This window comes from Pyxicephalus adspersus, chromosome 6 (assembly GCF_032062135.1).
Source record: "Pyxicephalus adspersus chromosome 6, UCB_Pads_2.0, whole genome shotgun sequence".
Lineage (NCBI taxonomy): Eukaryota > Metazoa > Chordata > Amphibia > Anura > Pyxicephalidae > Pyxicephalus > Pyxicephalus adspersus.
This window is the reverse complement of record NC_092863.1, coordinates 83,097,932-83,124,472: the sequence shown is the minus strand read 5'-3', so window position 1 is coordinate 83,124,472 and position 26,541 is coordinate 83,097,932. Positions and strand designations below refer to the sequence as shown.

The following is a 26,541-nucleotide window of genomic DNA, read 5'->3' as shown; positions in this document are numbered from 1 at the left end:
AAATCACACTTACTTTCAATCCCGCAGAGCAGTCTATCCGTCGGGAGTTTTCTTCCATCGTGTCCCGCGTGGTCCAGGTCTTGGGCCCGGCGCAGAGGGAGCGCTAGGTGCTGACATCTTCTCTTCTAGGTTCTTCTTCCTACGTCACCTGATCTCACACTGTGCATGCGTGGGATCGGAAATGTTTTCCCTATTGCTGAAAGGGCTCCTGCGCATGCCCGAGATGCTTGGGCATGCACAGAAGGAGCAGCCAAGGGCCTTCCGGGATGCATGACGTAGGTATCCCAGGAGGCTCTGCGCTCCCATCAATTCTTGATTGCCTACGCGATCATGAATTAAGGGGACAGTGCTGCACCATTTTCTTTGGAAAAAAAAAAGTGTTGCACTTAAAAAAACACAAACAAAATTTAACTTGAGTTGTCTACCCTTTAATGTAAGTAAAAATTCTGAGTTTAGGTACACACTAATTTCTTGTTTTCTTACATTTTTTATTTTCCACATTGTAGAATAATATAGAATACACCCAAACTGTTATGGATCTGCTTGCATGGCTCTCTCCTTGCCCTCCGTCCACACTTCGGTGGTTGCTCTTGAGAATGTGCAGGCGCATGCATGACCATGCTTTTGGTTTTATGTGCAGGTGCACATAGGCATGTGAAGAAACGCATGCATGCCTCAGACATGCATTTATGGAGGCTATTTAAAGCAGTCTTTTATATGCTTTTTCTGTGCGTGCTTAATGAAAGTACCGCTTTAAGTTTCCCTAGTACAAGGTGCAGGTTGCTGGTTTCTCAGTGTGTTACCATCTATTCTGCCCAACTTTCTCTTCATTCTGATTTTCTGGATCCTGACCTTAATTTCATCTTTGCCTTTGAACGCCACCTGCACTGACCTTAGCCTATTGTACAACCTTGCATTCATTCTCTCTGAGTCTGACAGAACTGTTTGCTACCTGTTCTGTCAGCCATTCCTACACTGAAGCCATTTGATTCCTGTTCCCCTTCATAGGGAGAGCCTGGGGGCCACAACCAGGTGACTTCCTTGCAGCAAAGTAGTCCAGTGGCCACAAGATCACCAGTCTATCACTTCTTACATGTGCTCCGGGGAAGACCACCTCGGGTAATCCACCTGCCAGGAGGTAACCCATAACACAAATTATGAAAGAACACACGTGGAACTGTTTTACAAAACAAAACATTCTGCCAAACCAGAATATGTTTTATATTTGTGATTCTTCAAAGTAGCCACCTTTTGCTTTGATGAGAACTTTGAACAATCTTTGGCAGTCTCTCAAACAGCTTTATATTGTGTTTGATATTATATTATGAGGAATTCTCCCCTTTCTGTATTTTGGTTGTATATCAATATGTATATCAATCAATATGCACACAAGTTATTTCATACACTTGTTCATATTGGCAAGTACAGGTTTAGAGGTCATTCATAAATGCTGGCATTCAATGTACAATTCTTGGACAGGCATATTCTTTCTTACTAGTTGTCATTGCAAGTCATTTAAAAAAAAAAGAAAAAGTAGACTGACAAAGCACTGATCACTACCATAAAAAATGTGAATCAGAATTAAAATATTGAAGAACAAAAAAGCAGTGGTCTGTTATCAGATTTATGAATGGGACCCTAAGTCTTGCAAAGAAGAAAGAATTGCCTAGTATTGATCGGAGGTCTGTTTTTTTTTAATGTGCTTATCTGGGCGGGTGCGTAGCAAGCATAATTTCAGTTCTACTTTCAGATCTAATCCATTTAGCTCTGTGGATGTGGATGAATGGAGCTGTCATTTCAGTACAGTCCTGGTAAACACAAGCTCTGACATTTGCAGTCAAACAATGGTGGAGGATGACTATTTTTAGGAAGCACAAAATGGTAGCCATTTATATGAAAGCTTTGAACCTTAAAATGTTGGATTTAGGACTTTATGTGTATCAACCACGTAAGAGTAGAAACATAAGTTCACTTATATTTGTTACACAGGAACACAATATTCTTTTAGTTTCTATAATGCCTGGCAAAAAATCCCAGGAAATGTTAACTACCAATTCTGTTCAGTGCACTTGTCATTCCTACTTTCCTTTCTATATCATAATATCTTTTCATTACTTTTTCCTGCATTTTATTATGAGACGGGTGTCCTGCACACTGGCTCCCAACATCTGCTGCAAGCTCTTCAAGGACAAACAATGCACAGCACATTTTAATCATCCACCAGGATGAGGGTACAACAAGCTGACTGCGGGTTGCATGATATCAATGGACTATTTTTCATCCTATTTTCCTGGCACACTACTTCATTCATCTAACAAAAATCCATCTCATTGACCTAGGGGCCAACCAGATGTAGACCAACTGTGAAGGAAAACAGATAGAAGATGTTAAATCGAATGAAAACCACTGAGTCACCCTTATGAATATGATAAACATAAACCATTTATATTTTCTAAGAAAACAAAAGGTACCTTTCATGAAAGTATTATGTATGTACACAACACTATCTGTCCTTTTCTGTCTGTCGCTATCTGTCCATTGATTTACCGCATCTTTCAAAGAGCATTTTCAACCCCATTGTTCCCTTTTTTTAATGGAGTGGGGAAGGATGTTGGGTCTTTAATACTGTTTGTTGCTCCTATTTAGCGACTTTCTCTTATTTCCCATGTCCCAGACAACATTTTCAGTAAGAAAAGAAGTGAAGGGAAATGTTCTAATGAGAAAAAGAAAATGGAATCCCTGTTTCAGGAGAGTGGGGAAGGGTTGTCATTGTATGGATTTTACTACTGTACCTGGAAAATCTAAGGCTTCCCTTGTAGTGAGGCTTCTCCTGCACTAAAGGGGTTACATGTTCCTGTTTGCACTTTACTTTCTCTGTCCCTGGCTCCCCCAGCAGCTGAGACTCTTCTTTGGATGAGACTTTGGTTTCCTCACTTTCAGTGCAGGACTGCTGGTCCTGCATTGCACATGATGACATCAGAGTGCTTGTACCAATGGAAAGAAAAGCACATTTGGAGAACTGGTCATACAGAGAGGAAGCAGAAGCAAATAATAATGTAGCTAAAACTTCTTGTTAATGGTATCTGTAAGACTGCAATAAGTAATCAGTCTTCCTGGGGTGAGCCACTGTTCTAAGCACAGAAAACAATCCAGTGGTATGTTTGTTTGGTGTTGTTCACAATATATACACAGTGCTGTACATGGTTTCCAAACACACGAAAAGAAAAAAACTTAAAAAAAAACCTAGCTGTGCTCCGGAACTCATTAAGCCCTTTCTATCAAAATGGACAAACCTAGCACTTTCCATCCAACTAATGCACAGAAGAAATCAAAGAAATGTCCAATACTGGTCATGCTATGTGCACTTTAGAGAACAATGTATATGAGTATGCCTTGGGGGTGGATAAATGGTTCCAGAGGGTATACAAGGGTGACCCAAAGACCCCTGACAAGACTTTTCAAGGTTCTCTTAGAAGTCTTCTTTCACTTACCCTAGAAAAAATGTGTTTAGGCCTTTAACTGCAAGGTAAGCCTAAATACATGTGTAGCTTTGTGCAGTATCCCCAGAGTTAAAAAATTAAAAAATATCTATATATTGTCAGAAGGGATGGCAACTGTATCACAATATTGACTAAACAGACTAACAAATCATTTAACAGGTTAGATACATTTTTTTAAATGTTATGTATTATGCTGTTTCCTGGTGTTAAAGGGTATATCAAGTCAATACGTTCTTCTTCTAGTTTTGTATAATGTGGGAAGGATTAGATTTTTTTAATGTTATTCAGGCTTTGTTGACAAGAATTCTCCTTACTTTTCGTCAAACTGGACGCATTTTACCAGACAGGAAGTTAGGGAACTCTTCAACAGCAACACAAACAAAAAATACAAAATGCTTTTATTTAGTAGAATAGTAAAAGGGGAAACCCTACCAGATTGTTTTTCTCTGTCTGTTGTAAAATTACAGTTTTTCTTCCTCTCATCCTCTCTTTTTAAATATAGTGAGTTTGGTAGGGAACAAGTGAAGTATTTCTAACAGAGATAGCAGAAAAACTTCAGATTGATTCCATTCCTACCCTATCTACAACACACTTTAAAGTTGGACGAAACCTAACTAGTAAAAAATGATCACGCAGGTAGTTTTTTGAAGGAACAGATAATGTCCTGTCTGGTCACTGTTTTTAAATAATTACTCTCACCTTTCTCCATCGACAACGTTTTCCCCCGGTCCTCTTCTGGGCTCTGGATCCTCGACCATATTTATTGACCAGGCTGGAATGATGTAACTCCCATGCATGCAGCAAAGAGTTCATTCATTCTTGGCAGCTGGCTATGCTTTGAGCTATGCATGAACAGCTTAGTGTATATTAAAGAAAATACTGCAAACCAACAGATAAGTTTATTTTTTGCAAAATGGAAATAAACTTTCTCTTTTGCAATAATGAACCCGCTTGATCACATTTTATTTTCTTATTAAAGTTTAATTCCACTTTAAAGCTTTAAACTTACAGTTCAAGTTTGTGGCATGCTTGATGTAGCTATTTCTCAAACATGCATTTCCATGAATTTGTTGGTTGTAGGTCTTTGTATCTAGATACATTCTTCACTCAGTAATTTGGAAAGTATTATTAAAGGTCAAACATAAGCATTTTTTATTACCCTACTTATGGGATATTGCTTGACAAGTTGCCCTAGTTTGCAACTTAGTATTCATATTTTGCATATTTCTACACGGCTGGATTGAAAAATCTCGTCAGATATCCTTAACCTTTGTGAATACAATTTACAAAGGATTGATGGTTTCAAATGTTTGAGCTTTATTGTAAAATCAAAAACAGATTGCTTTTTTCATTTTGGTGAGAAATTTCCATTCTCTTCTTGGGCCACGTTTTGAATAAATAGAATATGGGTGCATTTAAAATATGAAGTATGGCTTGGGAGCTTCAAGTGAAATGTCCACAGAAAAAATATGGTGCAGTATTTAAAGTGCAGAAAAGTGAACCAGCTATGACACTTAGCATTTGTTTAGTGACTTTGATGCTGTGAACTTCATCAGGTTCAGCATGTCATGTCATCCAAAGAGATGAAAAATATCCTAGCAAGAGATTTCTGTCAACTAATGCCAGAGGATCATATTGATAATAATTAGGCTGCTAAAGTAACATAGGAATGTTTAATGTAGAAAATGTGAGATAAGAAATAATGTATATACCCAAGTTTAAGCTGACTTTTTCAGCACCCAAAATGAACTGAAAAAGTCACCCTCGGCTTAAGCACCAGTCAGGTGCATGGGTCCCTTCAAAAAAGCACCCGATCCAGCAGCCGTGTCCAGCAGTTTCCATACCCTGATGACAATGTCATCAGGCTGCGGCACAAATACGCTCTCCGCAAAAGCCAGAAAGACAGCGGGGGTACGCCAGAGTTACACCAAATTCAAACGTACAAAAAACGAAGAAAGAAGAAAGAAAGACCCACTTACATTGTTCTGTTGTCCACCCCCAGCGTCCTGCTGGTCCCCGCAGCTCCTTCAGACACGTCTTCTTTCTTCTGTCTTCAGCCCCCAAATGCAGAGACGATCTCAGGGGTTTCCCAGTGACGTTGGTGCATGCATTGGTGCGGGCGGGAAGAGCGGCAAGAAATTCAAATAATTTTGTATTGGATTCAATACAAAATAGCTGTATTGTGAAAATTTTGTGAAATCTTTGTATAATATATATTTATATTATATATATTATACATGCTACTGTACAGGTATAATACATGTTTAACTATTTAAGACTTTTTAAGACTTAAATTTTTGTGTTTTTTTATTTAAAGTTTATTATTAAAATGTATTAAATTTGTTTAATATTGGACATATTTCGGTGAGTTATGCCTAAGAAATATAGGCCTACAATATAAAATATATTTCCATGCAAAAAATGTAAAATATACGGAGAGAATTAGAGAATTAGAATGCAGTACCGCTTTGTACCACTTTCAGCCACTTTTTCCAGACAGAATTATACCTGGGAGGTTAAAGAGAATTTAGTGGTTAGGTACGGTAAGAAGTATACCTAACTTATCGCTAAATTCTCACTATAGTATTTGTTTACCGTATCATGGCTGTAATGGCTGTTTTCTGCAATTTTATTGGTATTTATTTTGAATATTGAAACTTGCCAGTAGCTGCAGCATTTCCCACCCTTGACTTATACTTGAGTCAATCAATTTTTCCTGTTTCCAAAGGTAAAAATAGGTACCTGGGCTTATACTCGGATCGACTTATACTCGAGTATACACGTAGTAAAGCAGCCAATCACATCCAAGACAAATGGTGGAAATTCTGAAAGGGCATCATGGCCCACTGTGGCAAGTGGTGCCAGAGAGATTTACTTCCATATACCAAGCAATATGGATAATCTTTATTTTCTAAAAAAAATCTAAATTTTAGCTCCTGACAAAACACACACAGTAGTTTCTCATATTTACTTTAATTTCACTAAAACATTCTTATTTTACTCACTCTACAATATTTGGAAACTGATTTATGAAGAACATTGCAAAGCTGCCATAAAGCCAGGGGAGGTCTAACAAAATATTAGGTGGATTTTTTGGGGTCTATTCCATTGTTTAGTGATTCCACAATTTTTCCCCTATTTAGTCTGAACAAAACAGGTAAGAGAAACAGGTGGAGGTATGTTTTACTATGCCAGATTGTTTGTCAGTAAGTAAAATAGTTTTGTGTCATATCTGTGATTTTTTTTTTGCAACAAAGTAAAAGAGCTGAACAAACATCCTCAAGAGTATTGAAACATAGAGTTTGCCAGGGTTTGTAGTGTTGGCTGCTTTGAACGGTGCTGCCTATGGCTTTAACACCCCTATCGCTCCAATGTATCAAAATAAATATGTAATCAAAGCCACTTGCACCAGCATTCAATTCCAAATACAACTTTTTTTTGTGATCATATTTTGCTTTAAGGTAGTTGTAAGTTCCTAAAAATTGCTTTGAGCGTGGCCAGAGTAAACGTTCCCTATTCTTACCTTTACATGGTAAAGTATAACTTAAAGGTTGAACAGAACTGAATCATGTGGCAAGAGCTACTACCTAGAAGCCTGTTGCATCTGGTGGTATATAGTTATCTAAAACATATTGTAGCTTTGTGGGGATTTTGAGGTGGCTTTGAAGCACCTGCAAGGTACAAATAAAAAAGGAGCGTGCACTTTGGAGGTGGATGGAGTTGGAGCCTGGGGCAAGGTGTCGCTCAAGGAGACAGAGGCCTGAGTAACCTAAAGAGAAGTGGAGTCCTAACCACACAGTGGAAAGCACCCCTGTAGCAGATATTACAATCCCTAAGTTTGGAACTGTTATGGGAACAAAGTGCCTTTTTGAGACTTTATTATTTCCACATGAAGTGTGTACATTTTGCTATCAGATTGCTGAAGAAAATCCCAGTTTAAACTTACTCTGTCGTTGGAAGCTTTTTTGAGTTTAAGTAAGGGCATTCATTTAGTCTGTATAGCTGTGCCCTGTCTGTATGAGCTGATCCATTTTCCCCCACATATCACAATACAAAAAAGGTAAACTAAACTGAACAATACTAACAATTCCGACATACCATTAGCAATTCACTTATTGTGCTTTTGTTTGCAGCTTGGAGGTATGCTTTAATTCTCATATCTTTCCCTTTAATATTAAAAACCCTTTTAGGAATTTGCTTAAGCAAATTGTCATTCCTTGGACTGGGTTTCCATTTTTCCATGCCTCTAAATCGAAGCAAGAACAACTTGTAAGACATTTCATATTTGTCCATCTATCTAAATATTTGCATAGTTTTGACAGAGACAGATAATGTTTTCATTTAACATTGCCAAGTTCTCCTCCCTGTGCAGGATTCTTTGTCTTAGAAACCATGGTGACATCTCTAGTTAAGGCACTTATGTGCGACTAAATTATTCATACTAACCTTGCTGTGGAAATAAAAGAAAATATATCTGGTGTTTCCACCAGTTTGGAAATATTCTCGCTTTTTCCCGGACAGAGCTAGGTTATGCTACATCTGACTCATGACATCTATTTCCTCAAAAGACTTGGCCTCTGGCCCTAATCCTCCCCAATGTACTCACTTACTCTACACCGAGCCCTCCTTCTGTCCACAGCCTTAATTATACTTATATATCTTCTTCCCATTTACACATAGGCTCGGGCTATAATTACAGAATGACAGGACCTTCCAAAAGGTGCGTTAGAAAGAGTAATTAACTGGTGTCGAGCAAACACTGGGCATGAGATGATTGCTGCCCCCTAGTCAGTTTGCCATTTTCTTGCGTATTCCAAGTACATTTGTTAAAGAGCAGAGATTATTATCCAGTTGAGTTGATCTTTTCTTTCTTTTGAAATACAAAGGAAATATTTTCTAGCTTTTCTACTCTACAGCTTGTTTATAAAAAGAAAGACATCTCACAGCTGTTACATTTGCAGTAAGAAAGGTTATAGGGTTATTTAGTAGCCTGTACATACTTTAGTTATTGTACCATAATATTGTGAGTTAGGCTGATTTTGTGCTTTGCCTATGCAAAATGTTCAAGCAAACCAAATGCTTTGCCTTAAATGTATGAAGAGTAAAAAACAAACAAACAGACAATGTCAATTAGAGATCTCTGAGAACAATTGCAATTGAATGAGATGTGTGCTTTTTTTTCCATCAAAAATTGGTCCTGCTAGAAATCAAACTTCCAGTCACGTACTATTACAAAGCTGACCTATCGGCGCTGGAACTGATGTCAGTGCATTGACCCTCATGGTCTAAGTCTTTGCAGTACTTTTCACCCCAGACAAGCTTTTACTTCTATAAATGCACAGTGAATGGTGTGTATGTTGAATTGAATGTTGTGTGAATGTTGGTGTATGAACACATAGCACAATGACATGCTGGTGCAGCAGCAACAACAATGCATTTAATTGTTCCAGGAAAGAAAGGGTAAAGATATGCTGAACCCAATAAATCTTTGGGATGCCCATTAATGAACAAATATGTGTACCCAATAACTTAAATCTCATATAAGCTTGTACATGTTCATGTAATTAGAAAGGTCCGTAGTGAAGGGAAAGGGGGAGATGGATTCTACCAAAGAGGACTCCTTAAATAAATGAAGTTTGCCAGGCCTGAGTAAGTCTAAATATAAAGCACAGTGAGAGAGAAAGCAGGCTTTTACTGGCAATTTTATTGGAAAAATAAAACGTATTCACACAATATTTGAATCCTACTTCTAACATAGATCAACTATACTATTATATGGTTTGAGGGTAAACAAACTATATAGATAGATAGTTTGAACTGTAAACCAAAATGTCAGGCTATTTATCTCAGGGTCCTGAGGCGTTTCGCCTCTTGGCTTCCTCAGGGGACTGAGACCAAAAGTATGTATTAAACATTCAGTTGTACAAATTTATAAGGGACAGCTGGATCAAAGCATCCCTAGGTTCTCAAACACATATGTTCACTTTTCATCGATAATTTTCATCTCCCGGCTTAATGGTGATTCAGTGTGATCGGTAGGTCTGTCACAAGGTCTCCGCAGCACAGCCTCAAGCAGACCTAGTAAGGTTGACAACTTTGATCCAGCTGTCCCCTATTAATTTGTACAACTGAATGTTTAAAACATACTTTTGGTCTCAGTCCCCTGAGGAAGCCAAGATGCGAAACGCGTTGGGACCCTGAGATAAATACCCTGACATTTTGGTTTACTGTTCAAACTATCTATCTGTACAGTTTGTTTAACCTCAAACCATATAATAGTATAGTTGATCTATGTTAGAAAGAGGATTCAAATATTGTGTGAATACATTTTATTTTTCTAACAGAATTGCCAGTAAAAGCCTGCTTTCTCTCTCACTGTGCATTATAATTGGAAATATCATTTTTAATATGTTTAAATATACAACTTTCCTATACCGGGTGACAATTTCAAACAGTTTAACACATTATGCAAGTACAATCCAAGGTCTCATCATCAGGAAACCCGCCCTAAGAAATCCCCCCACTGTAAAGCATGCCGGCATGAAGTGGTTGCAGAGCATCTTCAGGAGATTAGAAACACTGAGATGCAACACAGATTTAAAAATATGTTATAAAAGTTTAATAAAGAAATCACACTTGTCTATGATACACAACACTTCACCAAATTCAAGTTTATTTAGAGTTTACATCGTACCTAAAAAAAAGTGATGGAAGTTTTAATCTACAGAATATCTGTACTGGGAAAATATGCAAGCTGCCATTGCAGATCACTAAAAATACTAATTGCCTGGTGGTCATGTTGATCCAATGCCTTCAATGCTGGTTTGAAATAAATATAAAGATTAGGAGTTCTGCCCCACCTTTCCCTTCCAATCTGCATATTTATTCCAAGTTACTGACCTTAGTACTATAGTCAAAGCAGCCTTCATTTTTATAAGATTAGGAAGTCTCCAAATTTCTTTGGCACAGGTTTCCTTTCAGATCTAATGCTCTATGTACCAATCTATTTATAGGTGATGATTAAACAGACCAAAGACAATCAGTGTGAAAACTCTAGTCTTAAATAGTTTTTTGATGTAATTTGCATTATGGTGACAATTCAGAGGGTTCCCTCAGTTCATGACCAAGAATATTGTAAGAGCTGGGATGGTAGTAGTTGGTAGTAGTTGCTGCTAAGACGAAGGTCCTACTACTGGGGGAGTCTGTAGGCCATTTTTCATGCTTGGGGACCTTATTAGCCCTTTTTAGGACCTGTTTTTAATTACTACAATTACCTGAGGCTATGCTTTCACTATGACAAGCTTGTAAAATAATTTAGTATTCATATGCCATTTATAATAAAAACCCACAGAATGTCAGACAGTTCCTTCAATAAGTACATTTATTAAAGGAATATGTGGTTTACCATGCTTAGTATATAGTGTTTAAAAGAAATTCTAATTGATTATCTAAAGCCAACCCTCTTTTTTTTATTGTGAATGGAATAGGGAACGATTAAAACACAGCTTTCTTTGTCATTTGCATGTTGTTGTGGAGCTTTCCTTTCACTTTTGGACCTGTACACTTTAAAAGGAACATGAACTTTCCATTTAAAGAAACTATGTGCCTTTTACCTTCAGTAACTGAGGAGGACCAGTGTTTGTCCTCTTCTTTTGCTCATCTCTCTTACTACAGATCTTGTCCAGAACCCCTGTTTTACTTTTCAGCACAACTTTTTATTCCTGGCTTTTTTGATAACCTATCACAACTTGTTTGCTTGAACATTGGAGTATCCCAGCATCCATCACTCCATCGAACTTCTTACTTTCACCACATCAGTAGTGAATACATAAAGGAAAGTGGAAAAATAGAGTACATTTTCGTTACACATTTGTTCACTAAGACATGTATACTTGCTTAATCCCTTTACGAATAAGGTGTTCACAGAAGCAAGTGGGTTCTGCAACTTGAGAAGTTAGATCAGTAAAAATGACAATAAATAGCAGTTAGTTTACCTTGATCAGAAAAACAAGAAGTAAATTATTTTTCTTCTTTCTGGTACCATGACACACCCATTATTTAGGGAAATTTTTGGGCCTTCTAGCCTGGTCAAGTGTGGCCATCCATCATACTCAAGTTTACAAGTGGAAACTCCATTGAGGTTTGCAACTGAATGGTGTTATTACAAGATATTATAGACTTTCCAAAGCCTACAAGTAAGGAAAGCATTTACTGAACCTGTCTACTTGTCTGGACGTCCAAATTGTAGGTGGACTGGTGGTCATGGTGGTAACTAAGGCTATGCACACACATCAGATGATTCTCATGTTATCATTTCAGGGCTTCACGAGAATCTGACGAGCGTACAGTGGCCAGCAGACGTCAGATCGTGGATCTGTCATGGCGGATCCACGAATGGTCGAATTGCAAGTGAAGGGGAGAGAGCCCAGCGGGATGCCGCTCCCGTGTTCTCCCCCCTCTCCTCTCCATAGAGCAGAACAGTGCTGTATGTAGAGCCCTCATTCATGCATCTTTCAGTCTTTTGCCATTGGAAAGGATTGTGTATATGTAGCCATACAGCTTACAGATTTACACCTTGTGTAATGTTTGTTCTAAATGTGGGGTTATTTTGATGCCACTGACACCAATGGATAGTTTTTGCTACAGCCAGGTTTATTATTGATACCACAGAAACCAATGACTAGGGATATGGTTTTCTGGCATTGTCATCCAGTAAGGTAGTTAAAATTACTAATATTTTCAATATCCCCAGGAAAGGGAGGGGATATTATTATTACAGACACCAATGAGGGGGTACTATTGCTGCTTCTCCCTCATTTCCCAGAAACCTGTGTCACTTTCAGAGTTTACTTCTGTTATATTTTTTTACAATGTACACTATATAGTCATTGTCTGATGCTTTTCTAATAGGAAGCTGTGAAATTAAAATGTTTTCCCTCCATGTAGATAATGAAAACAAATATGGACACCTATAGTTTATAGTTACTGTTGGTCATGTAGAACCAAATACCATGTAAATTTTACAAAACTAGCCATTAGGGCATGCTTAGGTAAGAGATTGTTATCGCACAGAGGAAAAGCTTCAGACACAAACGATATAGCTGGTATCACAATGAAAGTCTATGGTTATTGTAAAAAGCAGGATATATGAAAGGCTGGTCTCTGTACAGACTTGGCAATGAGCCCCTGTGTTGTGTAGTAAGGCAGTAGCAGCAGCTTTTCTGAGAGATGTCTAATCCTAGACTGATTCCAAAGGGAACAGACAGATCCCAGCTGTTAAGTTGTATTCTTCTGCTGTGCTGTGTACTGCCATAATGTAAGAGAAAATACTCACAATTATCAGGGCAAAAACAGCATTTGGGTATACCAGCCACTGTGGACCACCAGTAAAGCCCAGCTCTAGACAGAACTTTATTCTTTTTTTAGTTTTGGACCAAGGGGGAATATTTGAAACCGATTGTCATTTTTGCCACTGGAAAATTTCCTTTCTATTCCTGTTATAGGCTAAATGAATACATTTCCTCTACTTTAAGCCACAGCATAGGAGGCAACCAAACCAAGGATACTACTTTTGTGGCACCATGTGCCATCTTATTGGTACTTTGTAAATAGCCTCAATTAATACAATGTTAGATGTATTAGGTAGAAATTTTGACTTCTTCTTTCAGTTCCTTTTCCTCATTTAGGTAATGGGTCCAGTTTAATTTTTTATGCAATTTGGGGGTAAACAGATGTACATCTATACATTAAATGCCCAAGGTTTCCAGTTGTTTTTTTTTTTGGCCTTGGATATTTGTCAATTGTTAGAGAATTTTTGGAAAATTGCAAATGGCTGTCTCTGGAGTTTTACATAAGATAAGAATGTCATCCATACTTTTTCAACCCGGCAAGCATGCCTGGTTGATACTATACAGTATGGGTGTGTTGAATTTTATATAGCACTGCTTGTGCTAATTCATAATGAATTCCAGGTAGGTGCATTGGGCCTGATTTATCAAAACTTTTCAAGATTGGAGAAGATGGACTACCATGGGTGATCCAGCAATCCTGAAATGGATCTGGTCCAAGATCAAAAACATTTGCCAAATAATAACACATTATTTTAAGAAATCCATTCCCGGTTTGGTGGATTGTCCAAGTTCGCTTATGAAACTCTATCTTTTTCTTCAGTCTTAAAGAGCTTTAATAAATCAGACCCGTTTAGTCCAAACCTAAAAAAATAAGTAGTTAAAGCTATCTCATCATATGTCTTACGGATGTCTATTGAGAGTAGCATGCTTCACCTTTTCTCTACTTTACTCCTTATGGATTGAACTAGGTCAAGTCCAGAATCTTTCTGGTTTGGGCTGATACCTGTCTATAGGTAGGATGGAGTCCAGCTGATCAGGATGTATGTATGGAGATAAAAAAAGTCTTAATTCTGTTGCCTATTTCTCAGTTGTTTTAAATCATTATTAAGACATGGACCATACTCATACTCATTGACCAGACTCACAAATTTCAAAATTAGGAAAGATTCATGATCATTTTCATAGTTACTTAAAAACTTTCCTAATTTTGAAATTTGTGAGCATGGTCCAAGTATTTATTGACCATTTGAGTTTAGTTGATTTGTCACTTTGAAATTGGAAGTGCAGGTTTCTTTTCTCTCTGACCAGACAGTATGCCATTTTTATTTTGATTGATGATGATGAGTCCTAACCTACTGCTCCGTCAGTTTGTCTAAAACCTAGAAAAATACAACATGTTCTCTAGCTACTGGGGACACTGTGGGTGGTTCTACTCAATGACAGATGCAAAGTCTAATGTCGTCAATCAGACATAACCTGTCTTGAACATTGGCAGTGAGATTAGAGGACCAGCAAGGAACAACCAGGAAATACAACCTATATATTATACATGTATTTCCAAGTGTACATAACATATTTAAACATTAACATGTCCTGATAAGATTACTTCTCTTAAGCTAGTCTCTTTCACATGTCCTATATGCAAAAAAAAAACATTAAAAAGACCATAGTTTTCTTTTATATTAGGCCATGTTTTATTACAATGCCCTTTCAAATTGAATTATGCAGAGACATTTTCATTAGCACTGCTATTCCCAAAGTTTTAGCAGATTTTACATTTTGAAGAAATAACCACAGAAACGTATAGCTGTGTTTGTGGGGTTCTCGGACGGAGTAATGGCTCCTGTGGTGATAATCAAGCTTAGTAAAGAACAGTCCGCTCTTTCTTGTTGATTTAACTCTATTTTCGGGCCATTGCGTTATTAGACTAGAAAATCAATGCTTGAAAGAGCGGGGCCTTTCCTCAAGTTAATTGCAAATGTGAAGGCTTATTTTGAGGGCTTAACAAAACCTTGTGAAGTGTATTCCTCATGCTGCGATTCAGGAATGAATGCATTGTATTTACAGCTAATTGATATTGACAGCAGGATATCCTAGTAAAAAACATAACATTTAACCTTATCGTGTTTACACTGTGAGAGAGAAAAACATTGGCAATTAGCAAACACTACAGTGTATAGATTAATGTATTACTTCAGTGGGGGGGTGTAATTGTAGGGGGTGCCAGGTGGCAAAGGTTAAGAAGCGTGGCCAGATAATGTATTTGAACTTTGCAAACACAGTATACTAGACTACCAGATTAAACTTTGTAACAGCACAAACCCTAAACATGCCACTGGACAATCCTAATTGACTAAATTGCAATTTAACAACAATTCAAGAAACAATAACCATCTGTGTCTCTATCTTTTCAGCTAAGGTATAGGATAATGTCTTTATGCCGCTTCTGTTTGAATACATTGGGGCAGTCATATTTGCTCATTGCATGCACAGGTTCTGCTTCGTGTTGTGCAATGTTATACAGTGGTCCTGCTTTAATGTTTTCTCTTACATTGCTTATTTTTAAGTTGGCTTACTACCTGTACATCTAGTATCCTATTTAAACAGCTGTTAAAGCCTAAAAAATAATTAAAATTGCCCTCTTGCCCAGAGCTTATAAAGGATTTAAATTATTTTCTAGGGCACACAGTTATACCATGCAGCCCAGTTCTCCACTTTCCAGCACCTGTATGTGGGCAAGCTGTTCTACCCATGGCCATTCCTATGACATAGCCACTGGTCCTCATGCCATTGCCACTGATTACATTGAAGGCATGATGATGTTGGTGAATGGGGAATGATAAGACCATTCATAGAGGATCAATAACAACAATGGTGACCTGGTCATCACATCCAAAAGCAGTGGCCAAAAAGATTGCAATACCGAACATTAAGTTGAGTGTCAGTGTGCTATAATATTCCCTATAAAAAAAATCACAATTCAACAGACATATATCATTCGCCGACTCTAAGAGGAACCACAAGATTCTACATAGCCCAAGTAACACACAGAAATCTCTTTTTTTTTTCATTCCAGAAAATGACAGATTAAAGTTACCAATAGCTCTCTGTTTTCAGCAACAAAAGCATTTTCTTGTTTTATTTTAACAATAAAAATGACATAATACATTTGGTGACACATGCCCATGCTTATCCATGTATGCTTGGGATAGTGATTTCCTTCCTCTTTTCTCGGAGATGAGTTTATTATTATTTATGATTTATTATTATTATTATTATTATTATTAATAATAATAAACAGGATTTATATAGCGTCAACATATTATGCAGCGCTGTACATTAAATAGGAGTTGCAAATGACAGACGAATACAGACAGTGATACAGGAGGAGAGGACCCTGCCCCGAAGAGCTTACAATCTAGTAGGTGGGGGAATTTACACACAATAGGATGGGAGATATGTAGTGGTGGGAAGTAGTGATGGTTTCAAAAGACAGAGAAGATGGGTAGGCAAGTTTGAAAAAATCGGTTTTGAGCGCTCTTTTAAATGAGCAGAAAGTAGGAGCAAGACGAATAGGATGAGGAAGACCATTCCAGAGAGTTGGGGCAGCTCTAGAAAAGTCTTGGAGCCATGCATGTGATGAGGTTATGAGTGAGGTAGTCACTAGTAGGTCATTGGAGGAGCGGAGAGAGCAGCTGCGGGAGTATTTTTTACTTCTTTAGTAGTTATTGAAAACTTTTTTTTTACCAAGGGACACTTTTTCTGCATGCTGAAAATAAAAATGATAAATTAAAGTTAAAAAAAAACAAAAAAAAACTGGTGCTAAACAACTAGTAATGCAAGTAAACAATTTATAAATATAGGGTGGTCCACCCACCACCAGTCTACAGCAACTACTTACATAGCATAGGGGTATACCAGGTCCTGCACTTTTTTGACCACCTACCTGATAAAGCATTGAAGGCAGCTGCCTCTTTAATCATCTATTTGATCTAGCTCTGCTGTCATCAAAGAATCATTTGATGGGCTATGATTCCTTGGATTCATTTATTTCTGAGTCACTGGTCTAGAATAGGTATGCAAGTCAGAAAAGAACTGTATACTATAATTAAACCATGGAAAAAATAAAGCAAAAGAACAAAGTTGATGAAACGGTAGTTAATACTCTAAATGTAAACAGGTGTGTTCCCTAGATACAAACACATTAGCCACATGCAAAACATGCAAGCATGTGTAAAACAATATTTAATAACTGTAGGGACACCTGTAAATGAATAATAATGATGAGTTGACATAGACTTGATCACAGGGTAATAACATAGATCTTCCCTCTGTTCCCTCCTGTAGAGAATTTGTTGGGATGAGCCCATCATATTCCCAGTAATGCCTGTTAGCACTATTTCAGCTTCTGAGCATGAGAAGGAATGAAAAGCCACCCAGGTTAAGAAAACAGTAAGCTGCTTAAATGGGTGGAGTGGGTGGCAAAAATCCTGCCCCACCAAAATGATATAAGCGGTTGGCATGAGTTGTAGCTGATGAATATTTGCTTGTAGCTAAAATTAATAGGTATGATTATACATAAAGTCAGCATTCCGCCAGATACTCTAGCTTTCAGTTAATGTTACCAGTAATGCTGGTGAAAAACCTTCTTTCTGCTGTAAATGTATCTCAACCTTACAAGTATAGCAACTGCGTTATGGAGTATGGACAATGCATGTAGCAACCAAAAGCCCTGATAATCAGGCATTTGACCAATATGATTTCACATTTATTTTGTTGAACCTGATAGACATAGACCTGATAGACGTGTCTTTTTTACCCTAACTAAAGTTTATATGGATGGGCTTTTTAAATGGATGGGCTTTCATTTCCTTGAGGCCCAAGGGTTGTAAAAGGGCCCCGCTAGGTCTGATGTCTTCAGTCTAGAAGAGCTGATGCCAAATGTTGTTGTGCTTTGCATTATATTTTGTAGTACCTTTATTGTCTTTTGAGTTTTTGGTTATCCTGAGCTGCTCTCTAATATTAACCCTGTATGTCTGATTGGTAATATCCCACAACTAAAAAATAAGCCATATGAGTTTTTTTTTTTATTTAATTTATTTATTTATTTTTTTTCAGAGGAGATTAGGTACATACAAAACAAAAATAAAAATTAAAATAATTACCACAATAGTACAGCTGAGAAAAAAGAAAAAAAGAAAAAATCAACCAAACATGAGAAAATCAGCTCTATACAACATTACATACTGACGGGTATTACAGATAATTATTCAAGGTACATCAGTACGTGATCGGGGGATCATTATCAAGTAGGCAGTAGGCATACCATGCAGTCCAATCAAAAGTCAAGATAATACTTTTCCTATTGTGCATCGGTAAAACATCTCATACCTCAAAAAATCTAATTACACAAGATTCCTTCTCCAAATATGCTTTTATCCATTCCATTTGGAATACAAACTATAATTTCTTTCTAAATAAAGTTAGGATGGGAGGTTACAGGTTTAACATATGAGGTTTTTAATAGTGAAACAAGTCACAGTTTGAAAAACTTGTATTACATTTGTAGAGGTATAAACTAAAAGAGGTAATAAAATAATAAAAAATTTGGAAAAAACATTATTGATTTGCATATTACTAATTCACAATGTTCAGCACTTGTTAAATATAGTAGCAGGGAAGGCTATAAGTATACACCAAAGGTCCAAGATTCTCTATTTTGACAATGATTAGTGAATACTGAAAAATGCTGTTGAGCCTCAGAGTAGCTAGCTGAAGAATTAAGGTTAAATGTTAATTCCCTGCATTGTTGCTCTTCTCTGGCAAATTCTATTTAAAGCACTGATCACTCCCTTGTACTGTACAGACCATGGTAACAGCTCTCCTGCTGTCTGTCCTTGATTTAGACATACTTGGTTTGAATCAATTACCCATTATCCCAGGTGTCAGATAAACCACTGGTGGACCCAATCAAAATTATTCTATGGGGCCCCATGAATTGCATTTAGGCTACAAAAGTCCATTGACAAATGCTCCAACTTTTATACCTCCTATACTATTATTTTTAAATAAACAATACAGTGTCTGCATGCAGACTATACAGCGATATTAGCACTTTTGAGATTTTAAAATGTATATATTATACAAAGGCATATAAATAAGCAGACCTAAGACTTCTGAGTAAGATGTATTGGGACTTTGGGTCCAGAAGGAAACAGCTGGGAGCTCTCCATCAGTTTCATAAAGCCATATTACACATCTTTAGTACATCCATTATTAAAAGTAGAGGCAAACCAAATGATTCAATTTTATTTGTCACGCAGCTGAAAATCAGCTGGAATAACTATTAATGATTGTTGTGGTCAAAACTCTGCATTTAGCCTTAACCTAGTAAATTTTGCACACAAAGTCAATTGTTCATATAATCATATAACAACTATGGTGATAAAGAGGTCCTGATGCTAAAATGTTTCTGTTAAGTTTGGTTATAATTTGTTGAATTTGGTGTTATTTTTAGAAAAAGATAATGGAATACATTGTAACATTTCTCATTTGAATGCAGTTTGTTTCAATGTTTACACAGCAGTGTGGTGCCTCCTGTAATAGAACAGGTGCAGGATGTATTTTGCACAGTCTGATTTGAAAATATTCTGTTTTAATGTAGCATATCTCTGAACATAAGCACCAGTGTTCCTAGTATTCAGAGTCGCTAATCCCAGCAAATGTTTATTCCAACAAACAGCGGGACAACAGTTTTCATCCATGCAGGATAACACACCATCGAATTTCAACCTATTTGCTTATAAATAGTTTTTGTCTCCATCTGAATGCCCCGTTCTTCCTTCTTGCTGTGAGATGTGTGTGTGTGTGTTTTAAGTAATAACATTTGTACCTCTTTCATGCACTAATTACACTTTGTGCATTGTGAATGCTGAATTAGCCCCTGCTTGTTGAGGTTATTATGTGTGTTTAGCTGAAATGATTAATGTCAGTGTGTTAACAGAAGCTCTGGCATTTTTATTTGCCAACTGGCTGGATAAGGACATCATGTATTACATTAGACATTAGTTACAACACAGTCCACTGCACATCTTTCATTATGTTTCCCTAAAAGTGAACCTATACTCAAAAAGATTTGCTGTCCTAAAGGAAATATATGGTGAGGCTTGGGGTGGCTAGGCATTACCCTAAATGTTTTACCTTTTGTCTTGGACTGCTTCAGGTTGGGATAGGGCCTAGGCACCTGTTTTTCTTCTATCTTAGATTATCTAAAACATATCCTCAGGGTCCTGATTTACATAGGAGAAGAGACCCAGGAAGTTTAGCTAATATGGCCTAAAAATTTCTGATGTTGATCCTGCATACCCCTCTGTCAACTGCTATTCTCATTATATTCGGAGATTCACTTTGGTTTCCTACTGGGTTGTCATTGTTCTTCTGAGAGCCTGCTGAAAAGGAAGCTGTACCTGATTCCCTGCAATGAAAGGCTTTTAGTTCTCCAGATAATTTTTGGGAAAAGATCATTACTTCACGCAATGTAAGCAATCAAAACAAGAACAACCAAGAGTTTGGACCTACTGTCAGGAAACAAGCAGATAAGACTGTGGTTTAAAACCTGTTTGGACTGATATTATAACTTCCACCTTATACAGTAGCATTATACACCATCTATGTAATACTGACTTTGCAATTTTTAGGAAAGCTCTGCAGCTGGTTTGCCCTAGGGGCAGTTAGATTTTTGAAAATTGCAAACAGGAACTTTTGTAGGACAATGGACAGCATACCATAGATGGAGATCTATCAAAATACAGTCTTGTTTTGAAACATTACTCCATTTATTTTAAAACATTATCCTAATAAACTCCCTATCTAATATGCTATCTAATTTTAAAACATTAATCCACTTGTTTTAAAACATGATCCTATTAAATTCCCTATCTGATATGCTGGTTTAGTTATTAAGTGGTAAATCTGGTGTCATAGCTGGTATAAAAGCCTGGTGGTGACAATAGGATCCACATCTTACTGCTGTATTTTGGAGTAAAATTATGGTTGGACAGGATGTCTGCTGCTAATATCTTCATTTAATATTAATTTTATTATTACTACACAATATTTATGTAGCGCCGACATATTACGCAGAACAGAAATAAAATCATCATCCAGGGGAGCACAGGGGAAGGAAGGGGGATTTGGGAGTTCCCTGAGAGTTAGGGTATGGCAAGGATGGAGCAGGAAGTATAGGAAGGTGTTACCACTCATGATAAGAGTATATATTTCTAAATGTGAGTGCCTAAATGCAAATATTCCACAGAGTCAAAGAACATGCTCCAGTAAAACCATTTTCATTCGCTGACTTCCTCCGCACCTCTCAGAGAGGCTGTGAGGTCTTCCATCAATTGGAGCTCATTAACACGCTCATACTATACGGGGGAGGGGGGGTCCCTGCTAACACCACAGTGCTGTAATACATGCTCTCACCACATCATTGAAAAGTATTAAAAGTTACTTGCAGTACAAAGATTAAAGTTGTTATGGTGTAAGAACCCAGCTTCAAAGGGTATGGGTAAATCCGTAGATCCAAATTTTATTATTATTTATTTGCATATATATTGACAATTTATTGCAATTTAAAGCAACCACCATATCATTTAGGAAATTACCTATTGGTTATGGATTTCCAATGATTTTAGTAGTCATAGACGCATGGAAGAACTGCAACAAATTAAGATCTGTGTGTGATCACCCTTCCAAAGCTTCTCAGAACTTGGAAAGCCTGAAGTAGGAAACAAACACATTCCTGTGTGTATAACCTGCTATCCCCACTGTCTCTTCCTCCCATGTGTGACAAGATCCCCTACCCCTAAGATCTTCCAGATCAGTCCAGGATGGCAGAATCCATGGCACAAAATCAGCCAAGGTAAAACGTTTTAATTGATTATATTGATCATTTATCCTATAGATGCCTACAGACTGTCCAGTGCGACAATAATTAGGGCATCCATGGTCTGGTGAAAGGTTTGCTTTGACCGGTGATACTATGATACCGTAATGGGTTTCCAATATTTGGCTTTTAGCAGATGAGCCTAATACATAGTAGCCCCAAAGCTAATTGCAGAACAGCTAAATCTATCTATCTATTATTGCACCCACAATAAAGGATTATTCCTGATAAAAAAAAATTGGAAGATAGTTTTTTTCTTTGGAAAATTAGGTTTGCATTGAGATGTGTTCAGCAAATTGTGCAATAGCTTACTGTATTTGTTTCCTATTTATACCTTACCTCCCTCTAATATACAGATATACAGTATATCTGCTGTCTGAATTACAACTATGTTGTCCGTGCCAGGGGATAGAGTTGGAGGAGACTTGATTAGTGCTGAGTCAGGTCAGTATTTCCTTAGGCAACCCCTGTGTCTACATTTGTAAGAAACACAGCCTTTCCCCAAGCTGATTCAGCAAAGCTTCAGAACGGCAGAATAATCACTGCAACTGAAATATCAAAAGACAAAAAATAAAAATTAGTAGACCGTTCATTTATTAACTCTAAAGGTGATGCTGCATTTAGGAATATGTAAAGATATCAGGCAAACTGAAATTTCTAACAAGCAGTTATGCCTAGGCTGACCAATCTGTAGGTACACAATACTGAATTATACTGGATGTGCATAGGGAGATCTGCATGGCTTTGTAAGAAAGTCTTTTTGCATACAGTAACAACAAAAGACATCAGTACTGCAATTTTTTTGGTATTCCATTTAGTGCATACTTTTAAATAACAAGTCAGCGCTAGAAATGATATATCTATCATCATTCTACATACTGTATATGCTTGAGTAAAAACTGAGATAGTCTTTCCCTCAAAATGCCATTAAAATAGAATATTGGCTTACATTTGGGTCACACCAGTGGATGGCACTGTGTCCTCACAGTATGTAGTAATGTCTCGCTGTCAAAGACAAGAGACAAAAGTTTGTTACCCAATTTAAATGAGGACACAGCACCACCTGCTGATGGCCAACAATAATGTACAGAAGAACAATTTAAAACCATAATAACCTGTAAAAAACAGGAAAAAAGATATATATAACCTTATGTAGTTCATGTGATTTTGTTTTCCCTTTTTACATAAATGTTTTATAAATAGCACATCATGGATGCATTTCTTTACATCAATTTTTTTGGAATTGTATTTATTACTATTTAAACGTTAGCAGTGATGGACATTTTTTATGCCCTAGGTTTAAACACAAGTCAAAGAAAGTTTGCTGTATTTTCACTTTAAAATAAGTACTTTGGTATATATTTGCATTGGTTATATTCATATTCTACATTTAAAGAAATAACCATCTGTAAATTAATACTTTGTACACATTATCCACATTGTCCTTATAAAAATAGAATCAATTACCTATCCACTGTTTATAAATCAATCGCTCATAATCTGAAAATAAATCTTTTCATCGCAGATTATGATCCTTCACCAGAGCAGAAACTGCACCTACCCCATTGTAAGCCTCACCCATGCAAAAAAGGTCACAATGCGTAATGGTAAATCTATTCATTTGCTCCAGGAACAAGATCAGCTCTCCAATGTTGACCCCCAAGAACAACACTTTAGATCAGCTTTTTTAACCCTTTTACCACTGGGGAACCCCTGAAATAATTTTCAATTTTTGGGAAACCCGAGTTAAAACGAATTAATTGGGGGTTTGTTGGAGAAGAAAGCCTTTTAAATTGGTGATCAGTAGAAAGTATGTCCCTTACAGTGGTGACCAGAGTACCATGTTTATAGATAGTCATGCAAATAAATCTACCGAGTGGTGATGAACCCAGAACTATGCAGGCATAATAAAAGGGAGGTCAATCCGCCACAGTCTGCGGAACCCCTATCAACTTCTGGAGGAACCATGGGATGCCATGGATCCCTGGTTGATAATGGTTACTCTGGATCTATGCATTATTATTATTATTATTATTATTAATAATAAACAGGATTTATATAGCGCCAACATATTACGCAGCGCTGTTCATTAAATAGGGATTGACTTGTTTGTCAATAAAAAAGCAAATATTATTATGATTAAATTATTGAATAGGATTTATATAGTGCCAACATATAAATGCAGCGTTGTACATTAAATAGGGGTTGCAAATGACAAACAGATACAGACAGTGACACGGGAGGAGAAGACACAGGATTATGTATTAACGTTCTAATTACATAAAATCAGACTTACAATTCATGATGACAATCACAATTCACTATGTAATCATGTACAAATATCTCATCCCTAATTCCTTACTCCATTCTGCACATGACCTCTAATGTAACTGCCTACATTCAACATACCGGATTTATTAAAGCACTCCAAGGCTGGAGAGAATAAACTTTCATCAGTGAAGCTAACTGATCCAGCAAACCTGGAATGGATCTGGTCCAGGATTCAAAACATTTGCTATCAAATACCAAATGACATTGAAGAAATCCATTCTAGGTTTGCTGGACCACCCAACTGCATTGATGAAAGTGTATCCTCTCCAGCCTTGGAGTGCTTTTTATAAATCAGAGCCAATCCCAGTGGTGTTAAAGTGTTTGATTATACATTTTGGATGATGATAGTTTTTTCTGCTTGTATTGTTTGAATTTTAAACTTCTGTTTATTCAGTCCACAGATTTACACATCACAGTCAGCCTATTGACCCGCCTTTTAAGAGATGTAACTCAGTTCGGTCACTTTCCTCTCTACAGCATATAACTGGACAGTGACAGAGCAGCAGAAGACTGATGAGGTAACCTCTCTTCTTTTCTCTTGTCTGCATGTTACATGTAGGTACATCAGCATGAAGCACACCTGACTTTTAGTACAGCCCCCTCCTAATCAGAGTGCCAGTGGACAGGGAAAAACAAGAGACCCAGATCTCTAATAACTCACATTCAGGAGCCTATGTTGCTTCCAATAAAACATACATTTAATCATTTTTAATAAACACATAAATGCACAGTTAATTATTGTTTTACATCTGCCTGAAGTTTTCTTACTCCCAAAATATTTCTATGCACAATTGCCATCTGGCTATTTAAACAATAAAAATGATGACATCCAAATAAAAAATTAAATTGAATTTCTATACCATGCAGTAGTATTGCATTGCACTGAATTGTATAAATAAAATAAATGCAATCATTTTAAAAATCCCATGGCTGTATTTTTGTGCCAGTAAGGTATACAGTGAGCAGCAAATATATTATATCACATGAGTTCTTAATACAAATAGATATGATAAATGTGTTCTCCATTATTATACACTTGTTGTGTTTCCAGTATACTCCTCTCTGTGATTTCCCAAATGTAGCCATGTATTGTAAATATATAAACTATAGACAGTCCGATCTACCACAAGGAGGTCTCATAGAGCAATGAGTGAGATTAGGACAATACAGATTTGACTCATGTTACCCCAGGCAATCTTTAAACAATACACACATACAGTGTAATCTCCATTATGGAGCGGAACACGGAATGCTCTCAAATGGCACAAAAATAGCAAAATGTCCAGAAAGCGAAAGGCATTCAGCAAAGTCAATGCGTAATTTGAAACTCTGACCTGAAAGTTCATCTGGATTATTAACTTCACAGTTACACAAGCCCTTCGCCATTTATCCGCGCAAACATAGTTCAGCTGGAAGATATTGAACTCTATCCATTTTCAATGACTGCTTTTCAAATCTTATTTTATTTCTGGTATAAAGACAGACCAAAAGGGCATGAACTAGAAAACAGGTAATACATTTCCTGAGACGAATATAAGAAAACAAGGGCATTACCGGCAGTAAAGAGCGATAAATATTGAAAGCTGAAGAGTTAGCGTAGTTATTTACTGGGAAAATGACTCTGGGAATATTGTATGTTTTATTTGTCACTAATTTTTGAGTTGTGTGCAGGAAATAAGTATTAAAATGCTGGTATTGCTACCACCCAGTTGCAGATGAAATTAGTATCAGGTAGACTTTAATGTTTCACTTTGACTACCCACTTTTGGTCTAATATTTTTTTTATACTACCATCTTTATAGCTTTCCTAAAACCCATCTTTGGTCCTGATTTATGAAAGCTCTCCAAGGCTGGAGAGGATACACTTACATTAGTGAAGCTGGGTGATCCAGCAAACCTCGAATGGATTTCTTCTTTCAGCCATTTGCTAGCAAATATTTGAAATAATTAATATAAATAAACCTTATTTATATAGCGCCAACATATGATGCAGCTCTGTACAATAAATAGGGGGTTGCAAATGACAGATACAGACAGTGACACAGGAGGAGGAGAGGACCCTGGATCTGATTCATTCCAGGTTTGCTTGATCACTCAGCTTCATTGATGAAAGTGTATCCTCTCCAGACTTTAATAAATCAATCCCTTTATTGCTGATGTTCACCCCTTATGTCCATTGTAGGTTTTTAGGATATTCCTTCACTTTCTTTTGGGATCTGCTACTGATCTGTTTTGGACCTCCTCCTTTTAGGTAAAACAAACATTAGACAAACATCTAAACACATATAAAATTCATATATGAGAGCTGTTCTCCCTGTATTTCTTTTAATCCAGAGTTTAGGTTTACACAAATCTGCCTAATAGTACCATAGTCTATCAAACAGGTAAAGAGAAATGATGTTTTCCTTTTGCAGTT

At 37.0% G+C, this 26,541-nt stretch overlaps 1 long non-coding RNA gene across 1 annotated transcript in view; it reads left to right on the top strand.

Moving 5' to 3' along the window:
* Positions 1–2,364: 2,364 nt before the first annotated feature.
* LOC140332616 (uncharacterized) overlaps positions 2,365–26,541 on the top strand; it is a 47,123-nt gene continuing 22,946 nt past the window's right edge. The window contains exons 1-2 of the long non-coding RNA XR_011921201.1: positions 2,365–2,489; positions 24,520–24,643. This is a non-coding gene — a long non-coding RNA (uncharacterized lncRNA). The remainder of the gene's footprint in view (positions 2,490–24,519; positions 24,644–26,541) is intronic.